At 39.8% G+C, this 26,694-nt stretch overlaps 1 protein-coding gene across 1 annotated transcript in view; it reads right to left on the minus strand.

Moving 5' to 3' along the window:
* Positions 1-26,694, minus strand: part of LOC145994962 (ferric reductase 1-like) — a 270,899-nt gene that overhangs the window by 142,098 nt on the left and 102,107 nt on the right. The window lies entirely within an intron of this gene.

A 26,694-nucleotide genomic window follows, 5' to 3' on the forward strand; every position in this document is an offset into this window, starting at 1 on the left:
AATACGCAATTGCAAACATTCATATGAATTTTCAAGAGCACAATATATCCCTTTGATATCTCCTGTCTCCCGTCGCTATATTCGAGTCCTACAAGTTCAGCCGTCTGCCGATAGAGGACTCTGACTGACCTTTCCCATTGTGTCGTTTTTATTGTCGGTGGATGTACATAAGTAAGGTATGATGCGGGGCAAATCCATCTGTTATCAAACGCTAAAACTAATTGTTAAGAGCTCTAAACTTAGGGCAAACCAATTGTTAGGTTAACAGGACCAAGTCTACAGCTCTTAGCAATGGATGATATTCAACTTGACGTCATCATGCAGACGCAGTGCACATTGGGAAGAAACAGCATGAATTCGGTAAAACAGATTCGCACCTGTTAAGGAAGACGTGCGAGAAGCCTTCTTAAAGCGAGAAAATTGCGATATTTTACACGTACACATTCCAGATATTCATATCTACTTTGAATCACTTCGGCAAAGATCATGCGCTCAATGCTTAATCGGCACGTTTTCAATGCAGGATCTTGTGTGTTTGCCAGAAATATGGCGGCGGAGCGAGATTTCGCCAATGAATTGTGGGGGAAGTTGTTCGCTGAATATCATCCATTCTTTTCAGAGTTTGGAGCTGTATGTGCCCCGCACCATAAGCCTAGGCATGGACGTTTGTGAGTGTCTATTCATCCATTTCATCAGATCATCATTCATCCCGATCTTCGCAAATTAGCCAAAAGTGGCACAAAAAGCGAAGTAAAAATAAAGCAAATCAATCAATCTATAGGATGAGGGCAAATGTCGGCGAGGTTGATTGAGTGTGAGGATGAGGGCGAACCTGCGGATGAGAGTAACAAAGAAAATCTTCATCGATTGATTCGCTTTATTTTTCTTCACCTTTTGTCCCACTTTTGGCTAACTTGCGATGATGGGGATGAGTGATATGATGAAATTGATGAATGGACGCTCACAATCATCCATACCCAGGTCTGGATTCTAACCCGGGGCCCCTGGCGTCGTAGCGCGATGTGCTAACCACTCCACCACGGAGGCCCGCGAAAATCTTCATCGAAGGACTATACACCAGATTTGCTAGCGAAGCTGCCATCTCTTTATCAGCTACAGTGAAGGCACATATTGGTTCGGATCCCACTGTAAACTGTAGGTCCAGTCCAGAATTAGCCTTGCTGTGCATAAAGTGGACTGGACTTAAAACACCAAATCAACTCAACTCTTTATCAGCTACAGGTTCAGATGTAAGCCGACCTCCGTGGCGGAGTGGTTAGCACTGTAGCACATCGCGCTACGACACAAGGAGTTCCGGGTTCGAATCCCGGGCTGGGTATAGGTGTTCCTTGTGAATGTCCCTTCATCAATTTCATCATATCACTGATCCTCATCGCCGCGATTAGCCAAAACGAAAGCAACGCTAAATAACTTAAATAAAATCACGTTATCGATTGACTACGATCATTTAACTCTTCAGTGTTACTTGGCACATTACAACTGTTCCTTGTTTCAATATACGGCTTGTAGAATAAAAATGTTGAGAAATTTATTTAATATAATTACTTTTTTGCTATCAGGAACCTAAAAATAGCACAGGAATGAAAGAAGAATCACCGAAGACTAGGAAAGTTATGCAGTACTTACTACATAAGTATATACAGGGTGTTCATAAAGTCCCGGTACCATTACAAAAAACATAGCTCGGAAACTACATGCAATAGAACAATGCTGTTGAATACAAAATGAGCTACAACTCTCCACGTTTATATGCCAACCATAATTTTTCATTAAGATGGGGCACCCCCTCATTGGTCTTCTGGATAGGCATTTCTCTGGCAGGTGGATAGGCCATGATGGACCTATTCCCTGGCCACCGCGCTTTCCTGATATCACACACTTGTATTTCTTCTTCTGGGAGTATGTCAAAGATTGTGTTTACCGCACTCCTGTTCCAGATGTTGCTACTCTTCGAAGAAGAATAACGGAGATTATCCTAACTGTTACTGGTGATATGCTGTGGAGTGCATGGCCAGAAGTGGATTACCGCCTTGATGTTCTGAGAGCAACTAGAGGGGCGCACATTGAGGTGTATGGCATATAAACGTGGAGAGTTGTAGCTCATCTTGCAATCAACAGCATTGTTCTATTGGATGTAGTTTCCGAGCTATGTTTCTTGTAATGGTACCGTGACTATATGAACACCCTGTACATATTTCACGTTTCTTGCAGACAAACGTTATCAGAAATCAAAACTCCTGGAAGAAACAAATTTCATAGATAAGTTGTCTTTATGGAAGTCTAGCAACACTAAAGATATGGATAATTTTGCTGCGCAAAAACAAGACTTACTCAACTCCAAAGTACAAAGAGTTTAAAGTTGTTATCCTTGCAGCAGTTAATTTTTATGTTAAGTCGTAACGTACAATTATCAACTCGAGGCACTATTCGTATGCTTTAATGACATTTTCATGGATGATTACATCCTACGCCCAAGGGAGGTAACATACAAGCTGAGCAAGTGATATCTCGGGAGCATATTTACAGGAGGTTTGCTACCCCCCCCCCCCTTTCACTCTTTCCTCCTGTGCTGGACAAAGTACATATGGAAAATTCAGGTTAATCATCACCCTGATAAACATAACAAATAATATTCACATTTGTAACACAAAGATTCCCATTAGATTTTAAAATCTGAAAACCAAACTTGTTTAAATGCATACAAATTTTCGTGCTTGCGAACGTCAAGAGTGCGAATCTTGAGAATATATCTGACCACTGTGAAACAACATGTACTCGGTGTGTTTTAAAAGTCACGCAGGACTTTTGTTGCACAAAGGAAACTTTAAAATTACACAGTATTGCTGCTGTTGGCAGCTTTAAAAAAAAGTCAATCCGCTCCTATATGAGAACATTGTAAAGATTCTATTTTACCTCTTAAATACGCACGCACGTCGGGGTCAGTCATACGGAGGGATGTGAGACATTACACGTTCGTAATCTCTGCTACCTGTGGTAAAGACAGCGGGAGCGTGGTGCTGATCAAATCACCTCCACAAAATATCGTGATTACGAATGTGTAAATGCCCTACTTTCACATCCCTCCATATGATTTCACGACATGTTCCAATGTGAAAGAGGTACCTTTACCTTCTTATATGCACATTCAGTTCATTTCACCAGACTGATAAAACGCTTTGATGAAAGAAAGATGGATGCGTGTGTGTGTGTGTGTAAAACCATACCTTTCAGCGAGCAGAATCGTTGTACCGGTAAAAATTACCGAAAACTTTATTCGAACTTGCAATTTCTAGAAATAGTCTTTCTTACTTGCGTCTATGATTGACAATTAATGAACATAAATTAGTTTAGTGCTCCTTGTAATTTTCATGGCAAGTGTCTAAAATTAGCAATTTAGTTTCGTAAGATAGAACTCATCACAGTACATTAAGGGAGCGAATCTATTATTCAGAATAAGCACGAAATTATGTGTTCTTTAATTATCAGCGTCGATCATTTTTGTACGAGTACTCTGTCGTCATTGACAGTAATTACACGCTGGTTCATACCATTAAGAATTATAAATGAGTCAATGAGAGAAAGGGGTTCCATGTTTGAGGAAAGCCAGGCATTAAAGGGGATTCATTCTAACATATTTCCTTCTTGCAACGGAAACAAAATATTGACAGGAATTGCTGTCATTCTCTAGGGAGCGCCGTTGTCGGTTTTTCCACGGAAACAACGAAAATGAAAACACTGCAATTAGTTCTAGGCTGAATTAGAAGTTGCTCCGTACTCATATCTTGGGATTTCCTTGTTCGCAACAATATGCAAGGATAACTCGAAACACCTCTGCACATATAGCCGTCGTCTTCTGCAGTGTCGCAGATCAAATATATTTTTCTTAATATGAAGGGCGTCACAAGTACTGTCCGTTCGCGAAAGACAAGACTAGCTCGAAAGGACGAATCTACACGAGGGGGGAGGTGGGTAAAAACATGAACGAAACAAGTCTGACGTTTCATATCACAATTACGCTTGTTTTCTTTGATGGCTTTTACAAACATCCTCTCTTAAAGTATTTTGTCAGGTGTGAAACTTCAATGTTGTCTCTGCAGCAGATGATTTTCACGGATCCTGCTTCCCTTTTCAGTTCCACCTCTACTTTAACACTGGACTCGTCCAGCTAGCGCATGCGTAGTTGTGTCGATGGTTTCGACTTTAGCCCGCATTAGACGAAATCATTTTCCTTACCATTTTTCTTAACATTTATGCCATGACCAAAAAGCTACCGTGTAAAGTGAGAAATGTCATGGCATATTTCATGTCATTTCTTAAGGATAGAACCGGCTCCATTTCCGTAGCATTTTTCATAGCATAACCAATCAGAAGCGACCTCATGGTCACGAGTGCAAATGTAATGGCGGTCACGTGAGATGTAAACAACGTATCACTTCACACTTTTAAACGACGATAACTATTCAACCAAGAGGAATATCGCTTCGTATTAAATGGTTTTAGGTAGAGAAATAATGGCGCTGATTAAATACATAATTTACAACGTTTACTATACACGTATGGAAGAATATTTTAGCTTTTTCAATTGTAATCACCGTGCACGCGGCATTGACGGTGTAACTCGACCTTTCCTTTCGTGTTGTATGTATTGTACATTGTAATTGAAACAGCTAACCGAAATGTTCCATAAAATGCTTTCGTGTAAAGTACTATCTGTTATATAAGATTTTTGGAATCATTTACATAGCATTTATGCTAGCAACAATGTTAAAGGAAATGCTTTCGTCTCAAGGCGGCTTTAGACTGGGATCTCTAGAACAAGCTAACGAAAATAAGCCCTCTGCGCAGGCAGGACTCGAGAGGTCTCGGCCAATGAACGCGTGAGAGGAGGAGTGAGTGCATGGAGGGGAAACGCGGCTGCAGCTACCAGCCACTTCTAGCAGCGCGCATTGCTTTGATCGGCCCACTCGCTTTCTCCCCTTTTCTACCGTTATGGGTGGCTTTGCTCCACAGATTCCCGATACAGATTTGTAAGTTGGGTGTGTGCTGGGGAACGCATGGAATCAACTGCTCCACCCGCTTTCTCATTTCCTCTTTACCCTAAAAGGGGAATCATTTATTTCCACCAATTTTGAATTGATTACAGATTGTCCAAGACAATAAAATCAAGTGGAATCAGATGAATAAGGTTGTAAGAAACTTGAAAGGTCTCACAATGCACTCCTACATGATCGTAGATGTTGACTTTACCGAAAGAGGACACGGTGTAGGGAAATGATATAAAATTAGCAGATTTGACTTTACAAAAGGTGCAAAAATGAGTGTTTTACTTTCTCTGAATAAAAATGTATTCAGAGACATAGAACGAGCATAGTGTTCCCAATCGTTCAGGAAATATTAACCAACGCTTATACCTGTCAATGGTTGCGTCAGAAGAGGTAGGGTGAAAACACCCCCTCTAGTACGACTGTCCGTCACCTCACCCTACTGCAACCCAGTAAACAAGATTCTTTTTATCCAAATATGCATTTTATACGGTATATGGGAGCATACTAAATGTGACAACTCATGCCAAGTATTCCCGCAGCCTCTGCATGGTCATTATTTTTTCTCTGGCGCCGTCACTAACACCTATGTATCATTTTGATACAGTTCTATTCCTTAATTTTTATGCTAAAATACAATTTAGAGACGTGTCACATTCTTCACACATATATAAAGGCCATTGGGTGCCGTATCTAATTTTACGTATCACCACACAAGTAGTGCTGCAGTAATGTGCAATGTTTATTTCTTCAAATCCCTGTGGGGTCTGTCTATATTTGTTTCCATTCAGTACTTTCCTTCCCTCCTCCTTGTATTATTACAATTAACAAATACTGGCCAGGAAGTTTTTTACACACGTTTACTCTTGAGAGTGTAGTTAGTATTTTCTTCACGAATGAATAAAAATAAATAGCATTTCATGTAGCTATAACTAGAGGTACATATTTCTGATAAATAAGAAAACAAAATTTCGGTACAAAAACTGAGTCAATTTCGGGTTCAAAAGCGGTAAATATAATAAAATTTTGCTGTTATAGCGGTGAAAAAGAAGTACCAGGTGGTTATAATTAAAGTGACGGTGTTCAGAGTGGTACAGCACGGGCTGTAATGAGAGTAGCAGTCTGAAACTTCGTAGATATGATAATGAAGCAATGCGCTCGCGAATTATGAAAAAAAAAAGTTCCAATTCTCGCCACCAGAGTAAAAAATGGCGCTGTAAGCAGTCAAAACGTGGAATTTTCCGTAACTCTGACGTCAAAGTCGGTGACATTGCCTAACCATTGTGTGAGCTCCCTGGTTGTTGTTGGTGACGCTTGTTGCTTTTTTTTTCCTTTAGTGATGTGAATGTTCGCCGAACATTAAAAGTTTGATTTTTCCCGTGTAAAAAGCAATGGCTATTGCGAAGAAAGACCGTGCACTGCTAGTGAACTTGTTTTACCAGAATGGGAGCAATAGTAACGCTGCACTGCGGAAATATCGCCAACAGAAAGGGCTGAGAAGAGGGCCCATGTCAATTAATGGGCTGAAGAAGATGATGAAGAAATTCGAGGAAACAGGTGAATTGGGTGTTGCACCAGGGAGAGGAAGGCGGCCCATCCCCGTGGAAGTTGTGGACGAAGTTGCTGTAGCTGTAGCTGACCGTGCAGCACATGCCTCAACTTCTGCAACCAGTGCTAGAGCTGTGGCACGTGAATTGTCACTCCCCTGGTCAACAGTTCGCAAGGTATTGCGGTGCATTTTACACTGGTATCCCTACAAGATTCAAATTGTGCACCAATTGAAACCCCAAGATATTCCACAACGCCGTGAGTTTGCCCATCGGTTTTTGGCACGCATGGAAGTGGATGACATGTGGCCGGGGAATATTCTGTGGACTGACGAGGCACATTTTACTCTGGTCGGTACAGTGAATACTCAGAACTGTCGCATATGGGGTTCCACTCGTCCACATGTTGTGCAGGAACAACCATTGCACTCAGTTTACGTGACTGCATGGTGTGGGTTCACTAGCTCCTTCATTCTTGGTCCGTTTTTCTTTGAGGAGATGACACCTCGAGGGCCTGTTAGGTGTACAGTGACATCTGCACGTTATAGGGACCTCCTTGTGCAACACGTGATTCCAGCTTTGCAAGAACGGAACTGTGAACACACCACCATTTTCATGCAAGATGGGGCAACACCACATGTCGCTCGCCACGTGAAAGATTTGCTGCGAGAAACCTTCACTAATGACCGCATCATCTCTAGGCAGTTTCCAGATGATTGGCCTTCCAGATCCCCCGACCTTAATCCATGTGACTTCTGGCTGTGGGGATATTTAAAAGATCGTGTCTATCAGGGACATGTCCGGTCTCTGCCTGATCTGAAGGCTAGCATACAACGACATGTCGCTCAGATTTCACCAGACATGCTGCGAGCAACCGTCGACCATGCCGTGTTACGAATGCAGCATGTTGCTGAATTGGGAGGCCATATTGAACAGTTCTTGTAACCATAGTTCCTAATAAACATGCCAGAGCCATTGTTCTCATGTGTTTGATCTTTCCTGCCTTTTTCCTGTAACTATACCACGTTTTGACTGCTTACAGCGCCATTTTTTACCCTGGTGGCGAGAATTGGAACTATTTTTTTTTGCATAATTCGCGAGCGCATTGCTTCATTAGCATATCTACGAAGTTTCAGACTGCTACTCTCATTACAGGCCGTGCTGTACCACTCTGAACACCGTCACTTTAATTATAACCACCTTGTATATAAAATGACATTTGGTTTTAAAACATATGAATATAATCCCAAATTTGGTTTAAAAACTGCACTTACTACACAAAATAAACATATCCCTTCTAATAGAACATTTATGTCCTTACCAGAATATTAAGTTTATTTATTAAAGGGGGTACATTTTTGCTTCTCAAATATTTACAGCAGAATTAGTCAATTTTCCGTGAATTTCATAACTCTGAGGATAATTCTGCCTTCAGAAAGTGTCGCGTCGGTAAATAAACTCTAAATTTCGTGTTTAAGAGTCTTATTTCGCATTTTGCAGTTCATTTCGCATTATTTCGTGACAAAACAGGGTAGGAAAATGCATTTCACACCTTTCAGAAACATGAAAAATTAACATTACAATGTGTTATTTCACATTTCGTGTTTTCGTCAAAAAACAAAATATGCATGCCTGTATGTAGCTATAACACATGATCAACCACAATCGATCTTTATTTACAGCCGTTCCTAAATAAAAATTACTGAATGCTAACCGTGAATACAAGGACAAGAATGTGCTATGGCGTCACTTCCTGCAATTGCTGTTCCAGATTCATGTGATCACTGCCGGAGATTTTTGGATTTTGCCTGAACAGCTGTTCAAATGTGTGTCCTGAATTTACAATTTTCTCTCCAGATCCTACCAGTCCTTTTTACAAAAAAAGAAGACAAATCTTGTCTTAAATGCCACCGACGCCCTGCCGGGAATAAATTATTCCACTTCCGAACAGTTTGCATTATAGAAAGAGAAAGCGTAGCAGACGATCATCGGCCCCGCCCTTTCAGGAACGTTGCTCTCGGGCCGAAGGTTGCAATTTCAGGAGCGAAGGTGGAGGAAGTCCAAGAAATTAACCTCGGGATTCCGCATCGCCAGCGACGGAAGTGACAGGGAGTGCCAAAAGTAACGATTCGTGCCATTTCCTCGTTTGCAGCGTGACGCTATCGCCCCGGTCAGCAGCATTGTATTAATGGACAACTTGTCGATGAAAGTAGAGCAATAACATTGCTCGAGATACCAGAGAACCTTTAAATTGCAAGCGATTCGTTGCGAATAACAGAAAAATTACTTGAATGGTTCTCGTGGATAGGATATAGTATTCAAACCAGGGTTGGCAACATTTGTTTTTTTAAAAAGAAACAAATGAAACAATTCTTTGTTTTGAAGGTTTCAAACAGTGTTTTAATAAAAAAAAATGTTTCAAAGAAATAAAATATTTAAAACATAATGACAAGGAGATCTATTTTATAAGAATAATGATTGATAAGGAATCTGTTAATCATCCAAAAAAGGACTTTCTAGTTATAAAGTAAACACTTGACTAACTTCTTAAAATGCCTATTTATGTATATTACTTCTAAATGTCGCATGTAGGCTGTTCGAGAAGGTTCTACTATTCCACAGTTGCCAGGCTCCACTATTCCTGTAGGAGCCAGTGTCGTGCCCAGGATTTTCGAAAGGGAGGGGTTACGTATACTTTTTCCTGGTAGTCAGCCCTCATTTTGTCATATTTCCCTACCCTTTGACGTTCTTTTTTTTTAGGAATATTCAGCCAAAGGAAGGTGGTTATAACCCCCACCAACTCCCCATTGGGCACGCCACTGGTAGTAGGTATTCTCTTTATCCGAAATATCACATTTCATTGTGAATGCAACAAAATGCAATTACATTAACCACAATGTGTGTTAGACCCGCTTTAGACGGAAGCATTTACTGTAACATTTTTCCTAGCATAAATGCTATGTGAATGCTTCCAAAAATCTTATTGCAGATCTTACTCTACACGGAAGGATAATATATACAGCACGAAAGGCACGTGTTCACAATTGAAACAGCTAAAATATTATTCCATACGTGTTCTACATACGTTACAAAGTATGTATTTAAGTAGCGCCATTGTTTTGTACATAATACTGTTTTGTAGGAAACGTTATTCCTCTCGGTTGAATAGTTATCGGCTTTTAAAAATGTGAAGTGATACATTGTTTACATCTCGCGCGGCCGCCATTACAACTACACTCGTGACGTAGAGGTCGCTTCTGATTGGTTATGCTACGAAAAATGCTACGGAAATAGGACGGATCATATCCTTGAGAAATGCCATAAAATATGTCATGGCATTTGAAATGGCAAAAAAAAAAAAAATCGCTTTCCACGGTAGCATTATTTCTATGGCATAAATGTTAAGAACAATGCTTTCATCTAAGCGGGCCTTAGTGCGGAACAAAACTGTTTCATCCATAACGTAAGTGGAATTAAAGATGTTCGAGGGTATTTACGATTCTTCTTCCTCAAAATGCAGAGATGATTTTATGTGATGTTTGAAACACTAAACTGGATTTACTCCACATGGAGGAAAACTGCGTCAATTACTAACACAAAGAGATACATTTCTCAGGAGTTAGAAATTCGAGATACAGTGCAGCTTTCCACGATCCGTGACGAAAACTGGTTCGGGCAGTTGGTTTGTTTACACAATCATATGGTGTTTAAAAACTATTTTGCAGTAATCTTAGAGTGTATTGATAAGACACTTGCTTACACGGTTATTTTTGTTGCGTCAAGAACGAAAGGTCGCAACTTAATACAGAACTTTGATATTTACCGAATACAAAGTGTTTAACATTTTATATTATATTATTACATCACTGTAAAATACCCAGTAAAAAAATGGTTATCAGGGACAGAGTCCAAGGAAGAATGTGAATTAAAATTTGAAGTAGAAAAAGGGGGGGTAAAGGAACTCTCAATGAAACTGGGAGAAGTACCAAGCAGGAGGAACAGTGCTTCTGGAAAGAAATATTGCCACAGGATTGGCGCTCAATTAGAAATGAAAAACTAGACTTCGAAGGAAGTGTAAATTATCACCTGAGGAAAATTGGAAAGTTGGCGGGGTTCCAGAGCTGGATACGGCGAAACTTTTATGTAGACACTATGCCACTTCTGTTCAGCATCTTCTGGAGTACTTACCAGTACTGAAAACAAGGAAAGACAATAAAACGAAAACCATTCTTGATCTAAATTTGTAAAACAAACACCGACCGACTTTTCTGTATTTTAAGTATTTTTGTTATGTGTATGTTCATGCTGTACGTGCATTTTTACGTTTCTTACAGCATATATATATATATATGTATTTTTGTGTTTTTCCTTTTTTTGTGTTGTGTTTTTCTTTTTGTGTGTTTTTCTCTTTATATTTTCTTTGGTAATTTAATGTTTTATATTTCGCAAACTGTTAGATATTCAACTTATTTTGTAAAATGTAAAGTAGAGATGGTTAAGTGTAAGAAAAGGCTTGCGCCTTAGTTTCGCCATCCAAAAGATGAAATAAATAAATAAAGTTTTGTGTTTGGTATATTCTATGTTTTTTTCTGCTATTTTAGGCTAATCATGAGAAGGAATGGCGATTAGATTAAATACAATAAGGGACAATCACACACACGAAAAAACACGGACACGGACAAAGTATTATCCTGTCTAAGGGTCCAGATGTCAGAACCTCATTCGAATTCAAGATTGTAATTTTTAGGGAGGAACAAAAGGAAGAGAGGCTAAATATGTCACCCCATGCACTCTTCTGATACTCGATGAAGTTACTGCGTCACTTCACTGAAGAGGAATATACAAAAGATACTGCACAAAATATGAATGGTTGACAAATTCTAGATAAAGTTGTATTGTGAGATCCATGACTATTTTCGTAAGTTTTTCTCTCTCATCCTGTGTGTTTTTAAGTGATGGATTTTTATGTACGCTGGTGCAGAAATTGTCAACAGCTTGTTTCAAGTTTTCTCTTAATTCTTCAAGATCTCGTTGGGTCAAATAAAGTGAACGATTGGACAATATGCACGAATATACTCATGGATCCCACTGTACTCTTCCGATTCAGTATGCAATTGGTGCACGCCTCTGAAGTCATACCGATGGTATCCACTGCTGGCTCGGTAGCTCAGTTGGCAGAGCAATGCCATGGTTTGCCAGAATCCACGTTCTAGCACTGGTCGAGCTTGCATTTTTCACTGAAATTTTCTACACATCTGTTGTGTGTATCGAATTATAAGGCAGATCAGCTGCAGCATGATACAAATATTCTGCAGTGGAAGGCTATGTTTACATTCGCAGAATTAAGAGTAGGGGCAAATAGAGAGTACTGAATCTTCTTTTGGGGCTCGTGGGGCTCGATCGCCTTAATGGATTTCTCTTGTAAGGCGCAGTGTTGCCAACTCCTTACCCGAAAAAATCACCAAGGTTATAACGCTCGTCGTAGCCTTTTATGATGTACATTTTGAGGGGTAGAGTTGGCAACACTGTGGGTTTACTGTAGCCTTTTATGAGGGGGGGGGTTTATTGCCCCCTGTTTACATCTGGCAACACTACCGTAGATTTTTTGACAGTGTTGTTAACCTACTGGGTTTTTTCACTGTAAATTTTCATCAAAGGACCTGAGGGGTCCATGTATTTTTTATGTCTGGCAATACTGTTGGGGGCCTAGTGTTGGCGACACTGTAGGTTTACTGTAGCCTTTTATGAGGGGGGTCTATTGTCTTCTGTTTACATCTGGCAATTTTATTGGATGTTTTGTTTGAGGCTTGGGTTTTGCCAACCCATCCGAAGAAAATTCCACTATATGATCTTTCACTGGCTAAGCTAACCTACAAATAGGAATTGGCAACACTGACGAGTCTTGAATTATTATTTGAGGCTCGTCGGTGTTGCCTACCCACTCTACAAAAATTCTACTATATGATATTTTGAAACTTTTGAATGCAACTTATCGTAATTTTCCAACTGTGGGACCAAATGTTTATATATCGTGACCTTTGTAAACCTTTTTCGGGGACAATGTGTCGCACACACACACGTGCGCGCGCGTGCCTGTATTGTGACGCAAGCAAACAAAAAAAAACTTTGCGTGTCATTACAAAAAAAACTTTGACCGTATTCTTAAATAACTAACAAAGACAATGAATCTTTTTGGCTTCCGCAAACAGATCAACATGGAGACTGCACCGCCAAATTCCAATAACCTCTTACCTTCCGTATTATCTAAACTCAATGGTTTACTGATTGTTCATCTCAACAGCATTTGGACGAAACTGAATGACGATGTGGGCAAGATGTTTTATGTTTTTAATAACAATTTACATTTCTACGAAATTCCGATCGACGGGAAACTTCAAATCACCGTGAATCCGGAAAACGCAGGCGAAATCAAAATTTCTACCGGCAAGAATATTTTTCGAATCAAGCACGACAAGATGCTTTCTAACATTACGTACGATGTGTCTGCAGGAGATTATTTTTACATGGAACTCCTCGGAGATTACGACAAACTTATTCCTCTTTTTGTAGAATTACGAATCGTCTATCCTATTATAAATAACCGTTAACCAAAAATGCCTAACGACATTTTCGGCAACACCAAGCGTGTAGACCACGCAGAAGAGATTCTCATGTTGGACATTCGAGTTAAGAAGTTGAGGACCGATTTGATCGCTTTGCAGGAGACCTTAAACAAAAGTTTAGAGTCGGAAATCGCCACGCTCCAAACGCAATGTCTCGACCCCATTCTGAAAATCGATTCCGAACTGAAAACGCTCATAAAAAATTATGTCGACGTACCATCTTACGACAACGTTCAAAATATACAGTTGAGCGTGGATTCGCTTCAAAATGATTTGGCCAAATTACAGCAATTTCAATCGAAAAATGAAGATTTGGAAAAATTGAAACTCGAAATCGAAGAACGAACTTCCGCAATAGAAAAGAATTTCTCTGAACTTCAAACCGTCGTGAACGATATAGACGCAGAACGCTTGCATGTCGTCGTTTCCAAATTACAAGAAGAATTCACCAGCACGTTGGAAGAAATTAAATCCAAGTTACAGACTTTGGAAGATACCATGACGAACCTACCATCGTCGGACGAACTGCAGGTCATCGGTAAAAGCGTCGCGAATATAAAAATTCAATTGGAGGCCTATCAAGATTTCGAACACATTCAAACCACCATCGCTACGCTTCAGGCGTCCTTGGAATTGATCAACGAAGAAATTAAAAATATTCACGCTGAAGCGAGCGCGCTGACGAGCATTCAAGACACGTTGAGCACGGTTCAGCAGAAGATCGAATATTTAGAAAATTTGAACGTCGAAACGAATCTCAGTAGTGCTATTGGATTGTTTCAAAGTAGTACTTAGTAGGTATGGTCTTTTTTTACCAATTGAATATCACTTTTTGACATATTTTGACAATTTTTTGTCGATGTTTTAGCGTTTAGCGATGTTTTAGTACAAATTTTCACTATACTCATTTTTCCCCCACTCGTACTTGGTAGGTATATCATGATGTTACGTGATACAACTTAACCTATCCTTTTTTTTACGATTATTTAATTTTTTTACGATCCTAAGTGATATAACTTAACCTATCATTTTTTTTATTTATGTACTGTTTGAACGTCATCATTTGAGGATCATATTTTGTAGGTATTTTTTTTTATCAATCGAATATAAGTTTTTGACATATTTTGACAATTGTTTGTCGATGTTATAGCGTTTAGCGATGTTTTAGTACAAATTTTCACTACACTCATTTTTTTCCCTACTCGTACTTGGTAGGTATATCACGATCTTACGTGATATAACTTAACCTATCCTTTTTTTTTACGATTTTTTTAATTTTTTTACGATCCTAAGTGATATAACTTAACCTATCATTTTTTTTATTTACGCACCGAACTAACCTACAAGGGACTCTGTTTGTTTTAATATTTCAGTATTATAAGGTTTTCACAAATTTTATATAACCTAAAATGTGTTGGATGTTGATGTTAGTATGTGGCAATTTTTTATGAATTTTAAAACTGTTCTGTGACCCTTTCGTTCTTCACGTCGTAGGCGAAGGACTTCTCTGCAATTAGGATGACACTGCATAGGGTATCCTCGGGCAAGGCGTCGTGGAACTCGCAAACACCCACTCTACAAAAATTCTACTATATGATCTTTCACTGGCTAAGCTAACCTACAAATAGGAATTGGCAGCACTGACTTATAAACCCACTGGGTCTTCTTGGCATGTTTTTTCATGATGTGTTGCCAGGCTATTGGGCATCTTGGCGTATACAATGTATATATTTTGAGAGGGGGGTTATAGCTTTTTATGCTGTACGAATACTAAAAACTTGACAGTGACAACCAACAGAGTAAATAAACCTACATGCAGAAACTAACAACACTAGTTTCTGACAGTGAATTTGAAATAAAATATTAAACAAAATACATGAGTAAGCACTGTGATTACAAATAATACCAGTGTTATGCCCCCCCAACTCCAACTGGACAACTGGGGAAAATAATTGTACAACAATTTGTACCTAATTGTACAACACTTGTACCTAATTGTACAACATATACACAGACATAAAAATAGAGCCTTCCCGTAACTTACTTCATGTACAATTTATATGTTTTTACAACTGTGAAAAGAAAGCATATGTGTTCTGTATGCACACATTCATTCTTATTTTTCGAAGTTGAATGAAGCATGTGTTTTTACGCTCTCGTAATACTGACCTTGCCCCACTGATTTTAAATTGCTTCCATCCGGTTTTTTTTTCCATGTTATTTCCGCATGCACGCAACATTCGCTTTCAATAGACAGGCTAGTATAGCAGGCTCCGAGTTTTACAATTTATTAAATTAAACAATAATTTATGTAAGAATATACTTGTACTTACCGAACACAAAATAATAAAAGCACATGTGAATGTTTGCGTGTGTTCATGTTATATGACGACTGAGTAAAAAAATAATGTTGACTCCCCGAAAGATAAAAGTTCCTGGTTCGACATCAGATGCATGCAAATTTTATGTTTTGCTCTCCAAAATCTTGATTTTTATGTTTGCGCTATTTGTCATACAGTAGAGGAGAAGAGGGGAGAGGGGAGGGGAGGGGGTACTATTAGCGCCATCTATTAGCAAACAATAAAAATAAAAAAGTAGGGTCAAACTTTTTCAACACCCAAAAATTTTAAACGTCCTCGTTTAGTAATACGATCAGCAGAAGACGTTTAAAAGAGTACTCTTAGTCGAGAAAGCTAATTGCTAGGGCCCATATATTGCTAAAATGTTCTTTGATTTACATATTTCTCATACCGCCATATGTTGTTCTAGTTGACTTCTTCCAAAAAAATGCTAATTAGCGAGAGTTAATTAAGCAAGGCAAGTAAAAGAAGCAAATAGGACAATATGTGGTGGCGTGGAAATATGTAAAAATTCGACTCGATTCGAATTAAAATTGGAGGATATTTTGAATTTTTTTCCTATAATGTACAAAACATTTACCGTACATAATCTTTTCCATTTACAACAGTATAAAATAAGAGGAACGTGTGACAATATCCATATTAATTAGGAAGGTATGTTGTATGCTAGGTTAGCTAATTGCGTCTTCTACAGCTTCACTGTTTAGAGGAAAGATGGAAAAAGAGAGCTCTACAAAAACTAACGCTTTTAACAATATTGTACGCCCCGTGAAAATTATATATATAAATAAGACTTAAGCGTATTATCTGTTTTCATGTCAGATTTTCCCGACCTGTGAGCTGTAGTGTTTAGGTGACAAGCGCCCCGCTCAAATATAATACCGTTGACAATATTGTACGCCCCGTGAAAATTATATATAAATAAGGATAAGCGTATTATCTGCTTTCATGTCAGATTTTCCCGACCTGTGAGCTGTAGTGTTTAGGCGACAAGCGACGCGCTCAAATATAATACCGTTGACAATATTGTACGCCTCGTGAAAATTATATATAAATAAGCCATAAGCGTATTATCTGTTTTCATGTCAGATTTTCCCGACCTGTGAGCTGTAGTGTTTAGGCGACAAGCGACGCGCTCAAATATAATACCGTTGACAATATTGTACGCCTCGTGAAAATTATATATAAATAAGCCATAAGCGTATTATCTGTTTTCATGTCAGATTTTCCCGACCTGTGAGCTGTAGTGTTTAGGCGACAAGCGACGCGCTCAAATATAATACCGTTGACAATATTGTACGCCCCGTGAAAATTATATATATAAATAAGACTTAAGCGTATTATCTGTTTTCATGTCAGATTTTCCCGACCTGTGAGCTGTAGTGTTTAGGTGACAAGCGCCCCGCTCAAATATAATACCGTTGACAATATTGTACGCCCCGTGAAAATTATATATATAAATAAGACTTAAGCGTATTATCTGTTTTCATGTCAGATTTTCCCGACCTGTGAGCTGTAGTGTTTAGGTGACAAGCGACGCGCTCAAATATAATACCGTTGACAATATTGTATGCCCCGTGAAAATTATATATATAAATAAGACTTAAGCGTATTATCTGCTTTCATGTCAGATTTTCCCGACCTGTGAGCTGTAGTGTTTAGGTGACAAGCGCCCCGCTCAAATATAATACCGTTGACAATATTGTACGCCCCGTGAAAATTATATATATAAATAAGCCATAACCGTATTATCTGCTTTCATGTCAGATTTTCCCGACCTGTGAGCTGTAGTGTTTAGGTGACAAGCGACGCGCTCAAATATAATACCGTTGACAATATTGTATGCCCCGTGAAAATTATATATAAATAAGGATAAGCGTATTATCTGCTTTCATGTCAGATTTTCCCGACCTGTGAGCTGTAGTGTTTAGGCGACAAGCGACGCGCTCAAATATAATACCGTTGACAATATTGTATGCCCCGTGAAAATTATATATAAATAAGCCATAAGCGTATTATCTGCTTTCATGTCAGATTTTCCCGACCTGTGAGCTGTAGTGTTTAGGCGACAAGCGACGCGCTCAAATATAATACCGTTGACAATATATTGTACGTATATTGTATTGTATAGAAAACTAGAAACATATAATTTGGCAAAAAAAAAACCCAAAGTAAGGTCATAGAAAATAGTTAAAAAAAAAGTGAGCAATTATATTTTGCATTGCACAGCATTTGGTATTAAATAACATACCCCCAAAAAATCTCTGCATTATGTGTTCTGAAAAAAATTGCCCTACGTGCCAAATTACTGTGTCAAGTAAAAATTTTCAAAAGGCACTGTCGTACTTGTGTGCCGGGAAAGCGAATATGTGCGACCAAACTGTGCTCTAAGTATGGAAACAATTTTTCTATTGACTACTTCAAGCGACACCAGCTTACTTGCAAGAGCACTGGAACATCACTACCGCAACCTTCCAAGCGAAAGGTAGAAGTAACCTCCCTCGATGCATCGCCACCTACCAAATGCGTCAAGCTGACGAAGAAAGCAGACCGAATTGCGTTTGAGCATTTATTAGAAGACTTTAACATAACATCAGACAGCTTCTGCGATGTGCGTAGTTTTCTGGAGAGCGAGCGAGCTAAGATAATATCCATCCTCAACGATGCATTGCCTACATACTCCACTAAATTCTATGCCGTGCTATGCTGCAAGTATAAGAAACCGTCTGATGAAATACCGGTTTTTTTTCACAATGGCTCGGGATATGATTTCCATCACTTGGTTACACATCTAGGGTACGACAATGCGAGAATCAATATCCTGGCGCAGAACGAGGAGCGTTATATTAGCATCAGTAAGTGGGTACCGATCCCCAACTCAAGCAACAGCATCGAGCTTCGGTTCCTCGACTCTCTGAGGTTCCTCCAGGCAAGCCTCGATACTCTTGCTGGGAAGCTCAGAGACGACCAACTAGCCATTACTACATCAAGTTTCCCAAACTTAGATGTCGCACTCATCAGACGTAAAGGGGTCTACCCCTACGAATACGTCACAGACCCTTCCAAGTTCGAAGAAAAGTTGCTGCCTCCCCAGGATAAGTTCTACAACCAGTTGAGAGGTTCAGGTATTACCGACGAGGAGTACAAGCATGCTCAGTCTATGTGGGTCGAGTTGGGTTGCCGAACTTTCGGTGATTACCACGATGCATACCTGAAGCTTGATGTGACGCTTCTAGCATGTGCGACGTTTGTTGTGGTGGGATCATTGGGGGAAATGTGATTCTCCCAATATGTTATCTGACTTACTAGCATATGCGATACGAAGAACAGGTGTGTATGTGACTTACTAGGATTAGGCTCATGGTAATGAGGTCCTAGTAGCTGAAACGTTGAGTTTTGTATTCGCCCCCCCCCCCCCCCCCCGAGAAAATTCTATATAAAATAACATACCTGAAAATTATATTCACAGTAGATTCATTTTTTGAGTTTTGTAATTACCCCAAGAAATTCTATATAAAATAACATACCTGAAAATTGTATTTACAGTAGATTGAATTCTTGAGTTTTTGTATTCGCATACAAGAAATTCTATATAAATAACATACCTGAAATTCTATTTACAGTAGATTGAATTTTTGAGTTTTGTAATCACTCCAAGAAATTCTATATAAAATAACATACCTGAAAATTGTGTCGCTATATACTAGATTTTTTTATTTCTGTGATTTTGGAGAAAGCAATGGCATCCACCACCAGTTTCAATCGTAAAAATGATAAAACTGAATGTGTTACTTGTGGGAAGCTAATCTCAAGGAACAATTTATCGGTACACAGGGCAAGATGTAGCGAAACAGGTTCGAGAATTAATCGTTCGTTACCTTCTAAGCCCTGTGCTCGATGCGGAAAGATGATCAGCATTACAAATTTAAGTAAACATCTCAAAATTTGCAAACCATCGACCGAACAAGAAACATCGAAAAGGAAAATCGATAATTCAGAAACGGAAGCTTCCACTTCCAAGCAAATTAAATTATCCGATGAACCCAAACCAATTAGATCTGCATTCAACGACCAACTCCAGGATTTTTCAATTAAGTCAGAAGCAGGCCGTGACATCCTTAGTTTCTTGGACGAAACGAAAACATCCGTGATAAATATTCTAAAAAATAAATTGGAAAACAACTCTATAAAAGTATACGTTGTTCTGTTTTCCGAATACAAGAAAGTTGATGGCACAACGAGTATTTTTTATCATCGTACAAAAAACCAGACTCTTTATTTTGCTGACGTCGAAAATTTGGACAACTTCTATTATAAAGTTTCCAACGAGCTGGTTAAGAAACACGACGATTTCGAGGCTAAAGGGTCGGGATGGTCTCTGTGTGGAAGTCCTCACACGTTAACCGTTTACGTGAACCGATTCTCGCCTCTTCGCGCTTCCAGCTACGTTCCTCTTCCACCGAAGATTCAACACAAGAGGGCTGTGTTAAATATACAGAACAGCGATAAAAAGTGTTTCCTTTGGTGTGTGTTGGCTGCACTGCACCCGATTCATTGGTCAAATAATCCAGAACAGGTTTCTAATTACAAGCAATATGAGACCGACTTTGAAAGTGTAATGTCTGGCATCGAATACCCGGTGACATTGTCGGATATAACAAAGTTCGAAAATCGTGCCGGAAAACGCATTGCTATTAATGTATATTCCTTCACGTCAGATAAATATCTCGTGCATCCCGTCAGGATAAGCGATATCGACGATGACGATGCTCGTGTGATTAATCTCCTTCTCATTTCAAACGAGGATGTTCATCACTACACGCTAATTCGTTCACTATCACGTTTGGTCAGAAGTCAAACTACCAAGTATGCAAACAACATCGAAGTTTGTCCGAGATGCCTAACCACGTTCGACGATCGTGACCGACGTGATCATAAAAATCTTCATAGTCGTCAAATTGCTATCGATAAACTTGCCGAACATAAAATTTACTGCGGCGACAACAGACCAACTTGCATGTTGATGCCGAAATCAAAAGAGGTCGAAGAATTTAGGATGCATAAGGCATTGTTCGAACATCCTGCAATCATTATTGCTGATTTTGAGTCTTTTCTCAAACCGTTGTCGTACTGCGAACCAGACCCCGAACTTTCATCCACAACACCGTATCAGTTGCACGAAGCCTCGAGTTTCGGATATGTTGTCGTGCGACAGGATAGGATAGATGAACCGTATGTTTACCGAGGACCAGACGTAATCAAACATTTTTTTGAAAAGATGGTTGAAGAGGTTGAGACCATTGGCAGCCTCTTACGCAAATCGAAACCAATGCTTCCATTATCCAGCGATGAACTTCAATCTCACAATAACATTGAAACGTGTCCGGTGTGCGATCAACGTTTCACCGACGAGAACCGGAAAGTATTTCACCACAATCACTTCACCGGAAACTACATCGGTGGAATCTGTAACACGTGTAATCTAAAAATCCAAAAACCTACGTTTGTCCCCATATACCTTCATAATGGCAGCGGTTACGACTTCCATCTCTTAATTCGGAATCTTGGATATGATAGACAAAAGATAAATATTCTAGCAGAGAATGAAGAAAGATACATCAGTGTCAGCAAGCGAGTATTGATTCCGGGAACAAACGAAACTGTGGAGATGAGATTTTTAGATTCTTACAGATTTTTATCTGCGAGCTTGGACGCTCTTGCAAGCAAACTTTCGGCTGAACAATTTAGAATAACGAGAGCTAATTTTCCCACCGTAGACATAGAAATGATTAGACGTAAAGGGATTTATCCTTACGAATATGTTAGCGATAATTCTAAATTTAACGACGACACTCTTCCACCTCAAAAAGAATTTTACAGTCGACTCAGAGAGAAAGGAATCACGGATGATGAATACGAACACGCGCAACGGATGTGGGACAAATTAGGATGTAGGACACTCGGCGATTATCACGATGCCTACTTGAAACTGGACGTGACAATACTCGCGGATGTTTTTCAAGCATTCAGGAAAACGTCGGCGAATATTTACAAATTAGATCCTGCATATTTTTACGGTCTCTCGGGCTTAGCGTGGTCTGCCATGTTATTACAGACAAAAATAAAACTCGAATTGATACCGGACGTGGACATGTTATATTTTATCGAGAGGGGGATACGAGGTGGAATGGTGCAATGCGTACAGAGACATGCAAAAGCAAATAACGTTCACATGACAGAAGAATACGATCCTAACGAACAATCGAAATACATATTTTATGTGGATGCAAATAATTTATACGGACATGCTATGATACAAAAACTTCCTTACGGCGGGTTCGAATGGGTGGATACCACTTCCATTAACATTAATAATTTCAACGACCGTGAATTTGGCTTGTTTATAGAGGCGGACCTCGGATTCCCCGACCATCTACACGATTACTTCAAAGATCTACCTCCTGCACCCGAACTAAAATGTTCGCCTGATTCAAATCAACGTAAGCTTCTGTTAACATTGGATAGGAAAGAGAGATACGTTCTCCATTACAAAAATCTTCAATTCTTAATTGAGAAGGGAGTTCAAGTAATAAATGTGAGAAGAATAATGAAATTCAAACATTCCGAGTGGTTAAAACCTTACATTGAAAAAAATACGTATCATAGAACACGCGCCACGTCAGATTTAGATAAAGATTTTTTTAAACTCATGAATAATGCTGTTTACGGAAAAACAATGGAGAATGTCAGGAAGCACGTGGACGTGAGATTAGTTCCCGATTCAAATAAATGTAGAAAATTGATAGCATCGCCGACATTCAAATCACGAAATATATATGATGAAAACCTGGCCCTGTTTGTGATGGATAAAAAAATAATCAAGTTCAACAAACCAATCTACGTGGGGGCGACGGTTTTGGATTTATCTAAACTGCATATGTTTGAATTTCATTATAATGTCATGAAACCCTTCTATAACGAAAATATAACACTTTTGTACACGGACACGGACAGTTTTATTTATTCCGTACAGACATCTGACCTCTACAACAATTTGAAACAACCGAAAATGATTGATCATTTCGACACATCTTCCTTCCCTCAACCAAACAGATTTGATCTCCCTTCTCGCAATAAAAAAGTGCTTGGTAAAATGAAGGATGAATGCAACGGAGAAATCATTCTGGAGTTCGCCGGCTTACGTTCCAAAATGTATGTGGTGAAAACAGAAACCAGCATCACCAAAAAAGCCAAAGGTGTTGGTAAAAATACTGTGAAAAACAAGCTTGTGTTCGAGGATTACATCAATTGCCTCTATTCACAGTCGAGGATTCTACGTTTGGAGACAAGGATACAAAGCGTAGACCACGTGCTTACCACAAACAAAGTTAAGAAAATTGCGCTGGATCCGCATGACGATAAAAGATGTATTTTGTCTTGCGGAATCCACACGTTGCCTTGGGGGCACTGTCGTTTAGAAATTAGTAAAAATTGTAGGCAATGCAATTGAAAAAAAAAAATAAACTTTAGCTGTCTCACATACACGATAAATAACTAGCAAAGGACAATGAATCTTTTTGGTTTCCGAAAGCAAACAATGGAGACTGTACACCGCACGACGACAGATCATGAATTTCTACCTTCCGTGTTACCTAAACTCAACGGTCTGTTGATCATTCACCTCAACAGCATTTGGACGAAACTGAATGACGATGTGGGCAAGATGTTTTATGTTTTTAATAACAATTTACATTTCTACGAAATTCCGATCGACGGGAAACTTCAAATCACCGTGAATCCGGAAAACGCAGGCGAAATCAAAATTTCTACCGGCAAGAACATTTTTCGAATCAAGCACGACAAGATGCTTTCTAACATTACGTACGATGTGTCTGCAGGAGATTATTTTTACATAGAACTCCTCGGAGATTACGACAAACTTATTCCTCTTTTTGTAGAATTACAAATCGTCTATCCTATTATAAATAACCGTTAACAAAATGCCTAACGACATTTTCGGCAACACCAAGCGTGTAGACCACGCAGAAGAGATTCTCATGTTGGACATTCGAGTTAAGAAGTTAAGGACCGATTTGATCGCTTTGCAGGAGACCTTAAACAAAAGTTTAGAGTCGGAAATCGCTACGCTCCAAACGCAATGTCTTGACCCCATTCTGAAAATCGATTCCGAACTGAAAACGCTCATAAAAAATTATGTCGACGTACCTTCTTACGACAACGTTCAAAATATACAGTTGAGCGTGGATTCGCTTCAAAATGATTTGGCCAAATTACAGCAATTTCAATCGAAAAATGAAGATTTGGAAAAATTGAAACTCGAAATCGAAGAACGAACTTCCGCAATAGAAAAGAATTTCTCTGAACTTCAAACCGTCGTGAACGATATTGATGTAGAACGCTTGCATGTCGTCGTTTCCAAATTACAAGAAGAATTCACCAGCACGTTGGAAGAAATTAAATCCAAGTTGCAGACTTTGGAAGATACAATGACGAACCTACCATCGTCGGACGAACTGCAGGTCATCGGTAAAAGCGTCGCGAACATAAAAATTCAATTGGAGGCCTATCAAGATTTCGAACACATTCAAACCACCATCGCCACGCTTCAGGCGTCCTTGGAATTGATCAACGAAGAAATTAAAAATATTCACGCTGAAGCGAGAGCGTTGACGAGCATTCAAGACACGTTGAGCACGGTTCAGCAGAAGATCGAATATTTAGAAAATTTGAACGTCGAAACGAATCTCGCTCATTTTCATCACGTACTCGACAACATACAGGGTGACTTGGAATCGTTACGGACGAGCGTGCCTTCGAGCGAAGATTTGGAAAAATTGAAAACGGCGGTGACGGCACTATCCGATTCGAACGACATCAAAAGTTCATTGAGCGATCTCGAGAGTAAAGTGGCCAATCTCCCCACCTCCAAAGAATTGCACGCTTTGAAAAGAAACATATCACGTATGCTGAAACGACTGGAAACGGAAACAGCGAACGTGGAAGAGATTCGAGACGAAATTAGTTCGCTGGTGTCGACGCTGCCCACTTCGCAGAGCGTCGCCGACCTTCACACGCAGTTTACAGAGATGCGAAGCATCGTGAACGATCTTACCGAGAAGAGCTCGAAATTGAATCAAGTCGAGAACCTTCAGAACATCGTCGTCAACATCAGAGATCAAGTTGGAGTGCTGGAATCCACGCAGGAATCGACGCTGGCCTCTTTCGGTGCTAAGTTGCAAGAACTCAACGAAAACTACAAGCAGTTGAACGTGGAAGTGAAAATCAAACCGTCGTTTTCTGCCGTAACGGATACCATAGTCGAGCATTTGCTGCCTATCGAAAATAAACTCGGACAAGTTCACAGTAATCTGCTCGGCATCGACACTAAATTCGCTAAACTGCATTCTCTGCAAGCCATCGAAATCAACAGCGTACCCAATCAACAAAGAATCTCCACGTTCGTCGAAGGTAACAAACTGTACATGTTACATCCTTATCATCCGTACTACAAGTTTCTCCTCGATGGCACGATTCAGATAAACGAATTTTCGTACTGGTCTCACGGCAGAAAAGCTAGCGTTCCTACCATGACTTTGATATCGAATCGTGGTGTCCAGAAAGCAGGAAACATTCCTCTGGCACGTTGGAACGAAACGCGCAACATATATGAAATACACGAAGACGAAGATCTCACCGTTTTCGACGTGAGTGCCGGCGATAAGCTGATCATTCAAAACACGAACGAAGTGCCACCCTCTTTGAATCCCATCACGCTTGTGCTTCTCTTGAAACGTAATCTCTAAGAAAATGTCTAGGCAAGCCATCGTCGAAGAATTGCATAAACCTGCACGCCGTAACTACGAACGTTTGGCTGTGGTAACCAAGGGCATCGACGACCTCTGGCAAAGTGACCTCGTGGAGATGAGTAGCGGCAATTTGAAAAACATACATAAATTGAACAAGGGCAACAAGTACCTCCTCACCGTCATAGACACGTTTTCGAAATTCGCATGGGCTCTACCTTTGAAGGCGAAAACGGGAACGTGCGTCACGGAAGCATTCAAATTAATTTTTCGCGAAAGCGGTGGCAGACAACCACGGTTTCTGCAAACGGACAACGGCAAAGAATTTTACAACGCCGTATTCCAAAAGTTTATTCAAAAACACAAGATTCAACATTATTCGACCTTCAGTCACATCAAAGCCAGCATCGTGGAAAGATTCAATCGAACCTTGAAAACACACATGTGGAAACGATTCACGCTTCGGGGAAATTACAAATGGGTCGACATCCTGCCGGAACTCGTCGACACCTATAATGAAACGGTACACAGAACAATAGGCATGAAGCCAGTTGACGTTACCAAGTCCGACGAGCAGCGTTTAATTTCTACAGTTTACTGTCCAAAGTACACACCCACGACAAAAAAAGCTAAATACAAAATTGGAGACCAGGTGAGGATCAGCAAATTCAAACGCACCTTCGAGAAGGGATTCACAAAAAATTGGAGCACGGAACTCTTTACGGTGGTTCGAGTTCTACCTGGAAACCGACACACGTATATAATAAAAGATAGTAGCGGCGAGATTTTGAAAGGAAGATTTTACGAAGAGGAACTCTCTAAAACAAAACACCCCGACACGTACCTCATCGAGAAAGTAGTGCGTAGGAAAGGTGACAAACTGTTTGTCAAATGGCTGGGACTTCCGGAAAAGAGTTGGATCGACGCGAACGAAGTGATCTTGTGAGTACGTGGAACGTGGTGAAGCGTCTACCGGATCCGGAAAGTCAAACGAAGAAAAAGAACGGCGAGTTGCTTCCCGACAGCATCCGCTGTCTGATCGTAGGTCCTTCGGGGTGTGGGAAAACGACACTGCTCGTGGACAATTTTCTCCTCGCACCAAATTGGTTAGATTGGAAGAACAGACACCTGTACGTGTTCTCGAAAAGTTTGGAGCAATCCAAATACCAGCAACTGATGAAACTGTACGATGGTCTGGACATTGCAACGTTTGCCTCGGAAATAAAACCACTCGACGATTGTCGTGAAAATTCAGTCGTTGTGTTCGACGACGCCAT

Source organism: Lepisma saccharinum, chromosome 1 (assembly GCF_977018435.1).
Source record: "Lepisma saccharinum chromosome 1, izLepSacc3.1, whole genome shotgun sequence".
In the NCBI taxonomy this organism is placed as follows: Eukaryota; Metazoa; Arthropoda; class Insecta; order Zygentoma; family Lepismatidae; genus Lepisma; species Lepisma saccharinum.